The sequence below is a fragment of the Macrobrachium rosenbergii genome, chromosome 47 (genome assembly GCF_040412425.1).
Source record: "Macrobrachium rosenbergii isolate ZJJX-2024 chromosome 47, ASM4041242v1, whole genome shotgun sequence".
Lineage (NCBI taxonomy): Eukaryota > Metazoa > Arthropoda > Malacostraca > Decapoda > Palaemonidae > Macrobrachium > Macrobrachium rosenbergii.
Window position 1 is genome coordinate 32,141,977 of NC_089787.1, and position 16,279 is coordinate 32,158,255.

The 16,279-nt window shown below is 36.3% G+C and overlaps 1 long non-coding RNA gene across 1 annotated transcript in view; it reads left to right on the top strand.

The window, feature by feature from the left end:
* The first annotated feature begins 2,229 nt into the window (after nucleotides 1-2,229).
* The window catches only part of LOC136830745 (uncharacterized), a 194,332-nt gene continuing 180,282 nt past the window's right edge, over nucleotides 2,230-16,279 (top strand). Inside the window, exons 1-2 of the long non-coding RNA XR_010850732.1 lie at nucleotides 2,230-2,806; nucleotides 9,448-9,725. This is a non-coding gene — a long non-coding RNA (uncharacterized lncRNA). The remainder of the gene's footprint in view (nucleotides 2,807-9,447; nucleotides 9,726-16,279) is intronic.

Sequence of the window (16,279 nt, forward strand, 5' to 3'; positions counted from 1 at the left end):
AAGTAAATACATGACTACCCAAATGAAACAAAGCGCACCATATTTGGGCACTCAGAGAAACCATTTTTTGCTTCACTTTTACATTCGAACGGGGAAGTGCTTCCTCTCGGACATCGTTCATTACGCATGCGTTACGTTACACGCAACGCAATCTCTTCATGGCCTCTGTTGCATAAATGCCCCGAACGGCGAGGAAGAGAAGGTGCTAAGGTGTAATGGAGCTTTTGTGCTTTGCACGTTGTTGTTGGGTTAGGTAACTGACGCATTTGAAAGTGGTAAAGAATTCTGGGCAGTTTGTCAGTGGTGTTAATACCCTAACTGACTTCAACTTTGCGAGAGGAGAAAGGAATGATTAGAAATTTAACAAATGAGGCACTTACTATGCAATGGCTATGAAATGGAGACTGTTTTGTAGATAGAGGTTAAATTTGACTTGTCTATACACAAATGAACAAAAGACGCTATATAGGCTAGCTATTAAGCGGTGTTGTTGAAAGATAGATGGTCACTCTTATGTAAAAATAATTATACAAAAGAGGGATTAAATTTGTATTTCTTTACAACAAAAGCGCATTCGTTGAGATGCCTGAAGTCATGTCCTTCGTGTCAATTTGTATTGATAAAAATAAATGAACAAAGAAAGGAAGTTTATTTGTATATATGTGAACAATAAGAAAGGATCACAAGGCTATATATATATATATATATTATATATATATATATATATATATATATATATATATATATATAAAAGATTTTTGAGCATCGTAAAGGAACTAAAATTACTCGGTCTTTAACATGGTTATACAGTAGTAATCATGCTGTCAAGCAGCAGCACAGCTCAGAAACTTAATAACGTTCATTTTGGCAACAACTCTGAAATCGAACAAACATCGTGTAGTTCCTGTTGCCAGGAAATGTGACTGAAACTAAAAACTTGTAATTCATTGACGACTGCATTAGAAAACTGTTGGTTATCAGTGCAGGAATATAAACGTATGATTAAACCAAGATATCTGCCCTGCTACTCATGATTTCCCTTGACACGAATAGGGATGGTTAAAAAATTTATTTTAGAGAATTCAAGAAAGGAGGGATGACTGAGCATTTCCCAAGGTCGATGTGCTCTTCGATCACAGCAACTGTGCAGTGAGGGTTCAGCCAAAATGACGAGGCAAACGGATTCAAGAAGCTGCGGAGCTTAAGGAGTTTTATCTTGCCCGGCTGGTATAAAGCATCCATCCATCGTTGGTCTTACCTTACATAAGTCGACCTACCCACCTTTAAATGTCTATCGCGCGCTTTTCAGTGGCTTCTGATTAAGATGTAAAAATTAAAAGGCGATGACTTTACAGTCTTAGCAATCATTTTGGCAATCAGGGTAGTTAAATTTCTAGGGTAGTTAGAATAAGGCGAACTACGCCAAAATAAGTCTCTATTAATTTCACTAAGTTCAGAAGATGCTAAACATGAATCTGTCGATTTCATTAAGCGACACTGACCTTGAACCGTTTTGTTAAGTCACTTCTGTTAACACATGGAAAAACTAAGGTAAACAAAGGTATATATTCGCTGTTTAAGTCTGTATTTGTTCGATATTCAAGATTATTTATTCTTGCTACTGATGTGCGTCCAACGTAGTCGATTCGTCACGTTTAAATGATGATTATTATTAAAACAAACGATAAACATAGAGATGATATCCTTGTAAATAAAGTGTTCATAGTGTGATCATCGCAGTCCGACGGAATATTCAAGTTTCATGGTTAATGGTGAAAATTTCACCTTTCAATTATGGTTTTCTTGTCAACACTAATGTTCCAATATTCATCATCAAGTTCGTATTCATTCCTTTCTTGTCATTCTTTTTTCCTCTTTTTCTGTCACGTTCTTGCTCATCTTCAACCTTGAAGAAACCAGTCACGCACTGTAATAGCAAATGTCAAATGGATGTCTTCCTTGGAATTTTTATTTTAAGGAATGCCAGAAACTGCAACTTATCAGGTGTGAAGTTGACGCCCATTTCTCTAAAAATGGGGATAAATAAAATACGAAAAACATATCTAACACCAGCCTACTCTAATGTCGATCTTGAACAAATCTGGAGTCTAAGACGTTCAATTTCCATTGCTAAAAACAAAAGTTTAGTTATCAAATTTCAAACATTTATTTGGAGGACTTTGTGAAGTCCATGTTGATACCGATTAGAGTTCAGGTCACTATAGAGTTTCGTTGTTAAAGGTGTTTGTGGTAAATTATTGAAAAAGCTAAGATTAACTTTAGTTAAAGTATTTAATTATGATCAGGTCGCGTTTTTACCTCGTTAGGAAACTGTGTGAAAGGTTGTGAAAGACCTAAGTTGTAAAATAGTCAGACTGATCAAAATGACAAGTCCCCCATGAACAAATGAAGGACGGCCTAGCATAATGGCCAGAGAGGTGTTCATCCTATTTGAAGTGTTTTTGAAAAGTTGCAAATAACTGAGTTAATAACTATAAAGTATTAACTGCATTTTTTAAAAAGAAACATTAAGTGACCCTGGCGAAATTCGTTGTTACTATAGGTGGTGCTACTCATAGGCCTAGGCCTAGGTTATCAAACTTTTGCAGCATACCCCATTAAACAACGCCAACTTGGGGTTACAAAAATCTAACAACGAAGTTATGTTCCGTGGACTGAATTATTTAAAAGACATCAGATGCTTAGCTAATCATGTCCAAGGAGTTGTTGCCACCATTTTGGGAAACTAAATCCCTGCTCCGCGGATCATTACTAGGCCTAGACCTAGGGCCGACTGGGATGAAAGGTACGTAAGCCCAAGATCTTTGGTTGAACTATGGAACAACTCCGCATGGGGTATTACCATGGATATTGACTTTTTTTTTATAGTATTTTGGTTGCTTATAAAGAATTCACCATTATTTTTTGTCAGTTGACTGTAATTAACCTTAGAATTGATGTTATTGTATGCTGGCCAGCCTGGAATTCTGTCGCGCATGCGCAGTTTTCTAGGGGAATTTTCGGTAAAAAGTAGTTTCCTTCACTGGGGGGGTCCATGGGCAGAGGCCCCGACTAAGTAACACGCCCTACTAGATTAGGTTAGGTTAGAGTACGTTAGGTTAGTATGGTTCCTTTTATAATGGATTTCCTTAGCTAATCCCTTCTTGAACATATGGCTCCCTAATTACTTGCAAATGCTTGGAACCATTCCATACAACCAACATATCAAGTCCAGTTTTCTCCCAGTGTATTTCCCCACCCAAAACCCCAGTTCCCACATGGTCCCCAACATTGTTGTGTAGAGTTGTAAGTTAATAATAGCTGTTATGTAGAAATACCAGATCTTTAAGTACGGTAATAGTCCAGTTTGTTACAAGTTATGCTGACAATTTGGGTAAGTCAGGTTTGGCTACAGCTTACAGCCCATGTAGTTTAGGCTAGGCCTACGTTGCTTGTGAAGTGCAAGTCAGGGTTATATATGTAGTTGAGATACTGCTCGGCCTATCTCGGTTGAGACACCTGCAGAAATTGGGAGGGGAGGGCTAGCCGAAAATTTCGAAAAAATTTAATATATTAAAACTTTAGGGTAGGCTTATCGCTAGGTTAAACGGTGGAAATTGTATCCTTGGAATGTTCACAAGTACAGGCCAAGACCAGGCCTTGTGTTGGCTGCACATACGCTGTTGTATAATATACAGTAGTGGCTCTTAAATTGCTCAATGCACGGTTTACTTGTGCTATTTGACTGATAAACAATTTTTACTTAGTTTCAGATGGCAGATTTTAAACCATTATAGCATATATGATGATAGCAGTTCAGTATTGACCTTTGCAACTTGAAAAAAACCACAAATTGGAGAACAAGAGGGAGTGTGATGTTCCAAAACTGTTTGTGCTAAATAGGTTTGTTCTCCAATTTCTTATTTTTTTTTAAACCATTATATATAAAAAATTTCATATTAAGCTACTTATTAAAAATTTTGTTAGTTGGGAGAAGTTATAGAATACCATGTTCATTTTGGGTATGGACAACTCAGTACTAGGATAAATTAACAAGGACTGATATGAATATTTAATATAGCAAGGACATTTCAAGGATGAAAATCAATACAAAATAAACATATGCCAGTACAGTACGTGATAATTTCTCACTGAACTGGAATTAATATATCAGTCTCTTCATTAAAATTCTGATTAGTAGGCTAATGTGGACTTGCACCAGGCTAGTGCCTTAAAGTAGGGTTCTAGGGGCATTTTTTTATATATATTTTATCCCAAGGAAACAAACTTTGTTTTATTTGCTTTACTTTTGTACTCCAGCCAGGAGACAAACTCATACAGTGTAGTCTATGTTAACTTTACTTTTGTACCCCAGCCAGAAGACAAACTCATACAGTATAGTTTAACCATGAGGCAAAGGATCATAGACTATTTATTTTTTTATTTCACTTAGCAAATGTTATGTAGAACTGTACAGTGTTGCATTTTGTATTCCATAACCCCCCAAAAATTATATTTTTTGCAATCTAGGTTACTTGGGGAGCAGGGACTGAACATTTTAACCTAACTGATTTGAATTAGCCATAGAGGGCTGACTCAGATTATCAGCAGCACGAGCAGTTGAGTACCAAGGAGTACCAGCCATTTTTTCTTTTTTTGAGAGATAGAGAAAGACCGAGCTAGTAAATTTTTTTTTATATATCGTTCCTTACTAAAGTGACGCTGTGGTATGCACGGAGATGTTGGAATACTGTATGTATACAAAAGAGTGAACCTGACATATTTAGGTGTTATATTACAGTATTCACTACTTGAGTTACACTCTGTGTAGTGTAGTACCCTCACCAAAGTCAGATTACTTAATATTATTGTATTATTCATTACTGTACTTTATTAAGATAGTATTAAGCTTTGTACAGTATTGAATAAACGTTACTGTAAATTAAATGTACTGAATAGTCTTACATTTTTGTAATACCAGTAGAGGATACTTTTAAGTTTTTTCAAGATAATTTGGTTTTGACAGTTTATACTGATGCATAATGTGGGTTTGGTAGGTAATATGTGTATGTAATATAATGTAGCTCATTAGGTTTATTTTTTAAAAATAACTGCTAAAGATTACTGGAATCTACATAAGAAAATCTCAGGTGTATTTATTTGAACAAAGTTAAATGAAAAATTTAAATGAAAGAATAATTCCCCCCAAAATGTTAATTCTCCACTAGAAAAGTTCAGGACTGTAGTACATTTGCTTAGATTGAAAAACTAACAGGAAATGTTCAGGTACAAAAATTTTTGGCATATCAAAAACAGTTTGAAGAGTAATCTTAACTTTCAATTCTTTAAAAGGAGGCAGTAACCCTTAAAAGGTAAAGAATTCTGTTATTTTACAAAAAAAAATCGACAAAAGAAGGGTCTTTTTGTCTTCACAAAACTGTGTGAAAAGTTGAGTTCTACAGAATAAACAATCCAGATATGATATGAATGATGTTACGAACCAAAATATATGCAGTGAATAGGTAAGCAATAAAATTTATTTGCCCTATACAGTACATACAAGAAAGCATTTAATGCTTTCATTAGTATTTGGCATTGGGTTACATGAGTCTGCATGTATTGTTATTCCTTCATTTGGCTGTGTTTGCTGAGGCTCATTTATATCTGGCCACACCATTGTTAGCTCTTATCCCTGTGATGAGAACCCCAGTACTGCAGCACTGTACTTCTTGTACAACCACTTCTGCAACCTTATCAACAGCCTGTTTGCAAAGATGTACAGTTAGAACCTCTACTTCTTTGTTGTTCCATTCCTGATTCCAGGCTACATTGGAAAACGCCCTCTAGCAGCTGAAACATGGATATCTTTTTCTTTTCTCCTTTCAGGCTTATTTGCTGAATGATAAATTGAGTGTTTATCATTCTGGGTTTTAGATGACTGGTAGCTTCTTGTTGGCTCCTTCCCAGGTGGTATCCCAGTCTGTTAGTTCTTATGATTGAGGTAACCACATATTCCCTTTGGCTCACTATTCTCTTTTAGCTATATCTGCTGAGGTATAGCCAACAGACGTATGGCCCACTGCAGGGAGTTGACTGTCTAATATGACTGGCTTTGTATATGGAGTCTGTCTGTGGTCAGAGTTGCTTTTCAGCTGATCATGGACTTGCTTGTCCACCTTCGGCAAGACAATCTCTTCTCAGACTGTGAAGCGAAGCCTATTACTCTGCCTTGAGCCAGGTCTTTCACCTGAAGGGCACAGACCTCTCACCTTCAGTGGAGTTGACCATGCTCTTAGGAACTTTGAACAGTTTTGCCCACCTTGTTAGCTTTCCCCTCCGAATTGGAATGTGACTCTCTGTAGCCGAACTCAGACTCCAAAGAGCTCTTGTTCTGCTAGCCTTAGCTTCATCGTAGCATGTTGATGAGTTGCACAGCTGTTTGTATCTTATCTGCCCTTGGAGAGCTGATGATTCCCTCCGTTCTCATTCATGAGTTTTTGGCAAGCTCAGAAAGCCAATAGTTTCTGACAAGAGACCTAAGAAACTCTTGGTCCCTTCATCTGACACTTTGTTAGCAGGGATCTGGACGAGATGCTTTTGTGTCAGTTGACGAGAACCCAACCTCATAGGCCAGTGCAAGGGTCTCTTTGTCACACGTTTTTTTTCTCGCTTCATGAAATAATGAAGTGGACGTATAGTTCATCCTTTGAGGAGATGCTTTTTTGGTCAGAGAAGAGTTTGAAGACCACCCAACACTTCAACAAGCAAAATGTGCCATTCAAGAATGTCATCGCAGTAGCCTAACCTACCCAAGCTACGTAAAGTCATGCTTCGCCTTTGGTCGTTTTCAGCCGGTTTTCTTAAATAATGATAGGAAAGAATAAAATCCAGTTGCGTGGGTTTACTCATATTTCCGTTGGTCAGTGACAGTATTAGCGGTGTTATTGGATGTTTATAAGGTGCTTAGGATTATTTTTCGGTGAATGGTTTCTTAGACCATGGTTTTGGGCATTTGTTACATTAGTACGAAGGAAACTGTATGATTTTTTTTTTTATTAAAATGATGCAAAAGTGTTAAATTGTCGAAAGTTATTTTAGGTGTGTACCGGTATACGTGTCTGGGTCGTTTTGGTAGGTGGTTAATTCGCGTTAAGTCGTTTATCAATTCAAGTTGCTTGTCATATTCCATTGTCTGATAGCAGTCTTGAACAAAGCATCGTAAAAAAAAAAAAAAGAAAAAAATTAGTAAAAAAGAGACCTGCACCAAAAGTAATAGCAGTTTTTTTTACGTTTTCAGACTGTAGCAGTATACATGAATTATACCTTTAATACAAAACAGAATAAGCAGAGGTTGTGTTTACAAACAGTGCGCCATTATTACTATGTAATGCGTAACTGCAGCTGGGAGAATTTGTAAAGCAGTGCTGCGAGCGGCAATCACAAATTTGATTTAATTATTATAATGAATTTTATTCCCCGCCGATAAGTAACGCAGATCACAGGTGTATAACAAAACCGATAACCTTATCTTTTTTAGTAAGATATCTTGGTGTTTGTCATGTTTCTTTCAATACAGTGTGCTTAATAAAAAAATCTGAAATGTTTGAAAGCCAATTGGCAAATGTATCAGTGACAACTGTAATGTTGTATTATTAGGAAAATCAATAACATTTTACAAAAATATGTAAAACATTTCATCTTCAAGATGCTGGTTGCTGTTCATAGTGGTTGATCTTAGACTAACATTTTTCCCCAGCTTTCTCCTCGTAACACTTATGGTTGCATATTTTAAAACATAAGTGATACCAACCTATTGGTTTGCCCACCCAACATCAACGTGGTCTTGCCATTAGTGCACAAATGAACACACTCGAAAATGTGACCCCTAGCCGAGCATAGGAATACCAAAAAAAGAAACGACTTCCATAGTGCACACCTGGTAACACTTCATAAAGCACAGGACAATAACCACAGTTTAGAAAGCAAGGCTTAGGCCTGAGGCCGATTTAGAGAGTAACAGTTCTTCGTCGGACTGGTCGGTACCGTTCTCGGCCAGCACTCTGCAGGGCCCGCGTTCGAATCTCCGGCCGGCCAATGAAGAATTAGAGGAATTTATTTCTGGTGATAGAAATTCATTTCTCTGTGTAGTGTGGTTCGGATTCCACAATAAGCCGTAGGTCCTGTTGCCAGGTAACCAATTGGTTCTTAGCCACGTTAAATAAGTCTAATCCTTCGGGCCAGCCCTCTTTAAGAGAGCTGTTAATCAGCTCAGTGGTCTGGTTAAACCAAGGTATACTTAACTTATTTAGAGAGTGAATATTTCACCACCCACACCTTAATTGATTACGCCCTCTTTCCCATCCCCAGTTTACTACAATGCTCAGCTAATCTGCCTGGCTGAGCAGAGTATTTTTTGCACTCCCACCCAGACCTTTTTATCCTTTCTCTAAAAATACATCATACATTAGGCACTTTAATTTGTTAAGTATACCTTAGTTTTACCAGACCACTGAGCAGATTAACAGCTCTCCTAGGGCTGGCCCGAAGGATTAGACTTATTTTACGTGGCTAAGAACCAATTGGTTACCTAGCAACGGGACCTACAGCTTATTGTGGAATCCGAACCACATTATATCGAGAAATTAATTTCTATCACCAGAAATAAATTCCTCTAATTCTTCATTAGCTGGCCGGAGACTCGAACTCGGACCTGGCGAGTGCTAGCCGACAACTCAACCGACTCGTCCAAAGAGGAACTACTTTAATTTGTGCTCTTGCCATGTAGTGCACTCCAGTACTATACATATAAACATTGCATTCAGAAAGGTGCAGTCTTGTGCAAAGCGTGAATATAGTAAATAATAATCTAAGGGTTACTGTACTTTGTATGCCGTTCAGATGATGTATTGGTTAATCTTTCTTAAACTATCCATGATCTGTTCTGAAGGTGCCAGTTTGCCCCTCATGGCCTGTATTGAAGGGTTTCCAGTGACACACCACCACTGTTGAATGAAGGCTAAGTAGTATATTTCTGAATTGGTTCCTCTGTTCAATATCTAACATCATATAAACAGGATAATGTTGTTTTAGTTTCAAGGAACTGTTGACTGCATGGCTGCCAATCCTTTCATTTCAAGGGGATGTGCTCCTTATCTGTAACGATACTGTGCATAGGATGGTCACATAGGATAAATGTTGGTCATTTTTCATTCGCCTTGATTATTCCCTTTTTCTTATTAATAATTTGAATGTTAAAATCGAGGTTTAGGCTACACAAGTTTTTTCTGGATGGTTTAGTCTCGGATATATTTATATTAAATATATATATATATATATATATATATATATATATATATATATATATATATATATATATATATATATATATATATAAAATTTTGAATTTAACATCAGTTTTGATAAGCTTTAATTTTCTTTATTTCGCAGTTTTTACGAGGAAATCCTGTGAATCTTCAACTGAACCACGATGCTCCTTGTACCGTTGCCCGGAGAGGAGAGGAGGTGGAAGGCGTCTGGAACAAGCATATAAAAAAAAGGGGAGAAGAAGAAGAAGAAGACCCGCTTGGTATTGCTCTCTGAGCACAAGGACAACCGGAGCCAAGTGAGGTGGAGGGCATGTCACACTTTTTGATGGTTCACCGTTAGATAACCACGTCACCCTTGAAGTCGGAGAGGGTCTAACGGCACCAAGCATCTGTAGCCAGGTAGGTGGGAAGGCATGTGTGTTCAGCAAGTACCCGAAGAGATGCTGCTCATCTTGCTTGATCGAAATCAGGGTTGTTTTCCTCTGATGATTGTGGATTCTCTGATGGCTCTGAAGTGCGAGAGGCATATCTCACACGCTTACTGTCTGGTGAAAGTGGTTCTATGAATAGATAATTTATTTTGTTCGTCAAGAAGTTAGTTTATTTTATTCATCAAGAAGTTAATTTTATTTTATCAAGAAGTTAATTTATTGTAAACATTTTCAGTGTAGAGTTACATTGTAATTTTAAATACATTCTATTATTTTACAATGTAAATTGGATATTATTTGCATATGAAGTCAATAAGAGTATATCAAACTTCAGTATGCCATCGAGTGGCCATTATTTTTATTCTAAACCATCGTGCTTTCAAACAACCTGTGTTTTTGATTACTCCAACATCATGCACAGAAATAAATCATACCTCTTAATGCCACGACTCGCTACCGGGGGAGAGAGAGATACACGGCCACTTTCTTTTTTCGTCCTTAACCTTCCCCGTGATCCTGAAGCAATACAACCCACAAGTTCTCCATATAGAGGATAAGTACATAATGTAGGCCGAGTTTATGCAAAGAGAAATGATGAGCGGAGGCCTCCAGCCGTGGCCCATAATTCTTAAGATGAATGTCATGTGCAACAGTGTCTTTGTACCCTACAGAATTTTATTTCTTTTTAACATCCGTTGTTATGTTTGTATAGTTTGAGATATTCTTGATGTGTGCAGCCCATAATTCTTCTTATCGGTGAAACTGGTAACTCTCATAGGAAAGGGGGTAACGTTACGAGTTTTCAGCAGTATGTACGTTGATATTTCAAAGGAGTAAAAATAACGCACATTAAAGGTGTAGCCATGTGTGAAAGTTTCTAAGGATTTACTATATGGAGTTAGGCGACAATTAAAATACAGCCATCGTAATGTAATGTATATATATATATATATATATATATATATATATATATATATATATATATATATATATATATATATATATATATATAATGTATTTATATATTATATGAAATGAAAGGCAAATTTTAAAAATAATTATACTATAAAGTTTTAAAAATTAATCTTCCTTTATTTTGTCAAGCTTGCTTGTGTTTCTTTAATGGAAAGCATCATATGTCTGTAGACATTCCATCCCTCCCTCTCCATCCCCCCCCTCTCAAAAGAAAAAAAGGTAAAACCCGTTATGGTGGCTGTAAATTAAGTGCCTGAAGATGTTCGACAAGTTAGTGTCTATTTCATCTGGTTTGGTGAATTTTGTAGACAGTCTTAGTTGTTGTATGAAGGTGCCTCTGACTTTTTTTTTTTTTTTTTGTAATAGTTAATGTCGTGATTGAATTGAGCTTCATTATTTGTTTGGGGATAAAAATAACAATTTGGGTTTGACGTTTTGAAATATAAGTGACTGTCTAGAGTTAACTATCGTTAGAGTTGAAGAATTTGGTATGAAGTGTTGATTGTGGCATTATTGAACGCTTGCTCTTGGGTAGAACATAACCCGGTGTGCTCTCTCTCTCTCTCTCTCTCTCTCTCTCTCTCTCTCTCTCTCTCTCTCTCTCTCTCTTAGAAATATTAGTAAAACAATATGCATATAAAATCAAATGGTTAATTCTCACGGCAGAAACTCGTTCAGAAATTAAAAGCGAGGTCAGTAAAGAAAGTCGTGGATGCTTGTGGGTATCATTTATTAAGAAAAATCTGAGAATAACTGGTTTATTGTAAAAATACGGTTTGAGATTTTTCTGCCAAGGGTCTGAACCCTGTGCACTAGCCAGATTCTATTCAAGGCCTACTGCCTCATTGACCATTTATTGTATTTAATATATATATATATATATATATATATATATATATATATATATATATATATATATATATATATATATATATATATATATATTTTTTTGCTTTTTTTTTTGGGGAGGGTGTAGTTCCCTCAGTGCACCTCAAGTGGTGCACTGTAGGCATTACTTAAGGGTCTTTGCAGCGTCCCTTCGGCTCCAAGCTGCAACCTCTTTCATTCCTTTTACTGCACCTCTGTTCATATTATCTTTCTTCCATGTGACTTCCCACCCTCTCTAAAACTTTTCCTAGGACTGCTGCGAGATTTTCCTCCTGTTACGCCTTTCAAACCCTCTTACTGTCAATTTCTCTTTCAATGCTGAATGGCCTCATAGGTCCCAGCGCTTGGCCTTTAGTCTAAATTGTGTGATATGTTTTATTCTGTATTATTTTTAATATTTAGAATGTATCTCTCAGGCCTTATTATGACCTTAGATTTATTTGTCAGTACTTAGGTATTCTTTGCAAGCTTCAAGCCGTCCTCGAAAAATCCGTAGATGATTAAGCCAGCCTTTCAGTGTTGATTGTTGTGTATTTATTCATCTTGCCTTTGAAATTTGCTTTTCTGGATCGCTAGTTTAACCTCTTAAATGCAGGACTTTATAAAGCTTGCATGATAAAAAGTATCATGTATCTGGAGACATGGGAGTCATAATAAAACCTTAGAAAAACAAAAGTAATGAGGAAAGTATGCACAAAGGTATGAAATCGCTTAAGATGGAGGGAGGGTTAATGAGGTTTAAACTTTCACATGTGTAGAACAGTGATTTCCAGCACAGATTCTCTTGAGTTGGAGTTTAGCGAAAGACTAAAGAAGGTAAATCTTAAACAAAGACCTGGCTGAATATGATTTGGAAATCAGATTGTCTGAAACTGCTGTGGAAAGTAAGATTCCACAGAAGTCCTATTTAGATGTTTTGCTATATCGATATGAATTTGATGGCAGTGACACTAAGTCTGGAAGATTTTGTATATTCCCGTAAGGTGGTAGTGACGTCAGTGCACTTCACGTGGTGCACTGTTGGCATTACTTAGGTACTTTGCAGCGTCCCTTCGGCTCCTCGCTGCAACCCATTTCATTCCTTTTACTGTACTTCCGTTCATATTATTTTTCTTCCATCTTACTTTCCACCCTCTCCTAAAAATGGTTCCGTAGTGCAACTGAGGGGTTTTCCTCCAGTTGCACTTTTAAAACCTTTTTATTTTCAATTTCAATCTCAGCGCTGGATGACCTCACAGGTCCCAGCCCTTGGCCCCTGGCCTAAATTTCATATTCCATTCCAGTATTATGTCGATTCGATGATATTGCTTTGAAGAGGAATATTGGGCGTCGGATGGCAGGAGAGAGTCGGAAACTGTCCCATAAAGAAAAATAAGAAATGCCATATTTAGATGAAAGAATAATGAAGATGGAGATGGCATGGTCATGTCTTTCGCACAACCCTGGGGAGACCAGTAAATTATAATGTTAGCTAGGCTCCTTGTGGGCACCAGAAGGATAGGAAGACCCGAGACCTACTTGGATAAGAACCTTGAGAAAGGAGGTTGGAGGTTTAGTAGAGATATGTTGAAGATACAGCACAGGATAGACATAAGTTATGGAATTTCACAAAGGTCGTTGCATTATGGCGTTGGAGGCGATATCATAGTGGAAAGGGCTTGATTTTAATTCAAGTGACAGATGTTGAATCTGTTGAATCTCAGCTGTACATATTCCAAGAGAAATATGTACAGCTGGGTCGAACTCTCTCTCTCTCTCTCTCTCTCTCTCTCTCTCTCTCTCTCTCTCTCTCTCTCTCTCTCTCTCTCTCTCTCATCCAAAATGCACAGATTCGACTCCTGGAAGGGGTAGATGCATTAGTCAATTATAAATTCTTTTTGGTGTAAGCTATTCCCAATTTAAAGAAAATTCGATATTTAGGGGTATTTATGTCTTAATATTTTTGATAAGTCACTCGTGCTTAAGTGCCGTAACTAATATATAGGTACATACATACATACATGCATACATACATACATATATACATACATACGTACACATACATACATATACACATTTTTATATGTATCATATATATATGTATGTATACTGTATATATACATACACACACACACACACACACACACATATATATATATATATATATATATATATATATATATATATATATATATATATATATATATATATATAACAATAACAAAAAAATATGGAAAATGATGAATATATAAATAAAGGCATTGCCTTTATTCATATATATGTATGTATGTATGTATATATAATGTATGTATAATATAATATAATATACAAATCACAGTGTTTGTGTTACCAACACTCGTGATTTCTGAACTGCACCAGGCAGCGTGTTTGATAACAAAAAAGTAAAAAGTATGTCTTGTGTGACATTCGACCTTACGAACGAAGCCGCGAAGCGAACAGGTGTCAGAACGTGAGCTGTGTGACCTAAACATTACCACGCTCTCCTCTCCAGCCAGTCTCTGGATGCTTCTTGTGCGACGAACAAAGGAATGCCCGCTTCAGTTTCTCTTTCTTGTGCAGAATGTAATCTGTCTCCTTTTTTTTTATTTTCGTTTTTATTTTAATGGAAAATCTCTCTTTCCTGTGAGCGTTTTTGCGTTGTATAATTTTTTCGTATTATGTCTTTTAATTATATAAATATATATAATTATATGTATATATATTTATATTATATATTTTTTATGTATATTATATTTTATTTATATATATGCATACATATATGTATACATATATACATTATGTATTCATATATATGTATATATATTTAAGGTTTTCATAATAAAACTTTTTTTCCGGCCTGGGTGAGGCATTCTTTGCCAAGTGTTCGTTTTTTTAATGTATTTTATAATAAGACAAACGGGATTGGTTTAAAGGCTTCTTAATTGCTCTTGTTCAGCCCTCTGCTTTTAGTGCAAAAAAAGAAAGGTATAAAATAGTTTGAACGAAACGAGTTCTATAAAGGAAAAACAGGTAGCGTTCTTTTCATTCAATATATGTCATTCAGTCCTGTTTTTTAATGTATCATGTTATCCTCACGGAACACCATTAATTGAAGAGTGTTATGGGGATAGTCGGTAAAATTTCCAATTGAATTTATAGATGTTTAAGTGACAGTTTTTTTTTTTTTTTTTTTATCTTAAGTCATTCTTCCAAGTAAGGTCTAATGTCGTGATCGTCTATTTGAAGAATGAAATAACCATCCTAGATGAATCTTTCATCCGACTTGATCATAATATTTGGCTGTATTATTCCAAGTTATATTTATTGACGTGCATTCCGAAGGCATTTAGTAAATTTCTTAAATGCAGCCCTGTCACAACGAGCATTAATATTTAAAGATAGAGTAACAAGATTTATATTGTGTGTGATAGCTTCCTCGAATTATAAATGAACGGTGATCTTGTTATTAACATAAAATGATAACATAAAATGATTATTAACTAAAAAAATTTTTAACATTTACAAGTCTGTGGTCATCTTTTACTATTGGAAATCTAACTGCATGTTCTTGATGGGCGCTGCAGTAAATTTGAACTTTTTTTTTTACTCAAGTTTATGTGTGCATTGTCCTGTCCACGTAAAGCGATTGTTGCTAAGAACATTTGGAGCCAGCAGCTTCGTAAAATTGCATTGCATTTAAATATCTTACTCTACATGTTTGTTATAGATCCGGAAAAAATGATTATTCAATCTTTTTCTGAATCCCTTTTTGTTTTGCTGAATGAAATGCCCTGAAATGATGTATAGGAGAAGCCCAGAAACGATATATAGGAGAAAGCAAAGCCTGAAGAAGCAACTGCAAAATACAGATGGAAATAAGACTGGTAAAAAGAGTAAATATTGTATGCATCCACAGCAGCTAAGTTTATGCTTAATTATAGGGCCTTGGTATAGTTATGTATGCTCTCAGTTAAACGCATTCACCGTATATCCTTATCTCCTAAAACCAGTTTTCTCGTTAAGGTAGCATTCCATAATTTGACGGATTTCCTATTGTGCCGCGTCGTTCAGTCTTTTCCCTTTTGACTGCTGCCAGTTCGTAATTGGGCTGTCTGGACCTAGTCCAGAGCGTCACACCTTGCCTCATATATCTTTAAACTCTACGACACATATGGGATGCCTGAAAGCTAAAACCCCTGCTGGTATAAGGCCTGCTTATTGTAAACAAACCATGGTCGCCATACGTAAAGGAGGAGGTTAGGTTCTTGTTGAACAAAGGCCCATCAAATAGAATACTGCTCTGTGAATAGATAGAAAACTGTCAAAAGAAACATGGAACAACGCACATGAAAATCAAAGTATCTAGCTAAATTGACAAGTGAGTATATAAATCTATAAACCAGAGCGAAGAATCATAAAATGATTCAAGACAAACGGTAATTCTGTACTTATTTATCCAGGTGCAAAATTAGGTGGTGGTGATGGTTGTCATCTCACATATCTCATCGATTCATCGTAAATTGGATATATTTTTAGCAGGTGCGGAACATCATAACAAATTACATTTTCTCTTGAGTTTCGCTCTTCTGTATAGGTTATTTTTTGGCACTGTAGTGTTAGTAAAGTTACCGTAGAATATTGTATTTATATTGGCGCCTTTCCTTGGTTCATGATCTGACA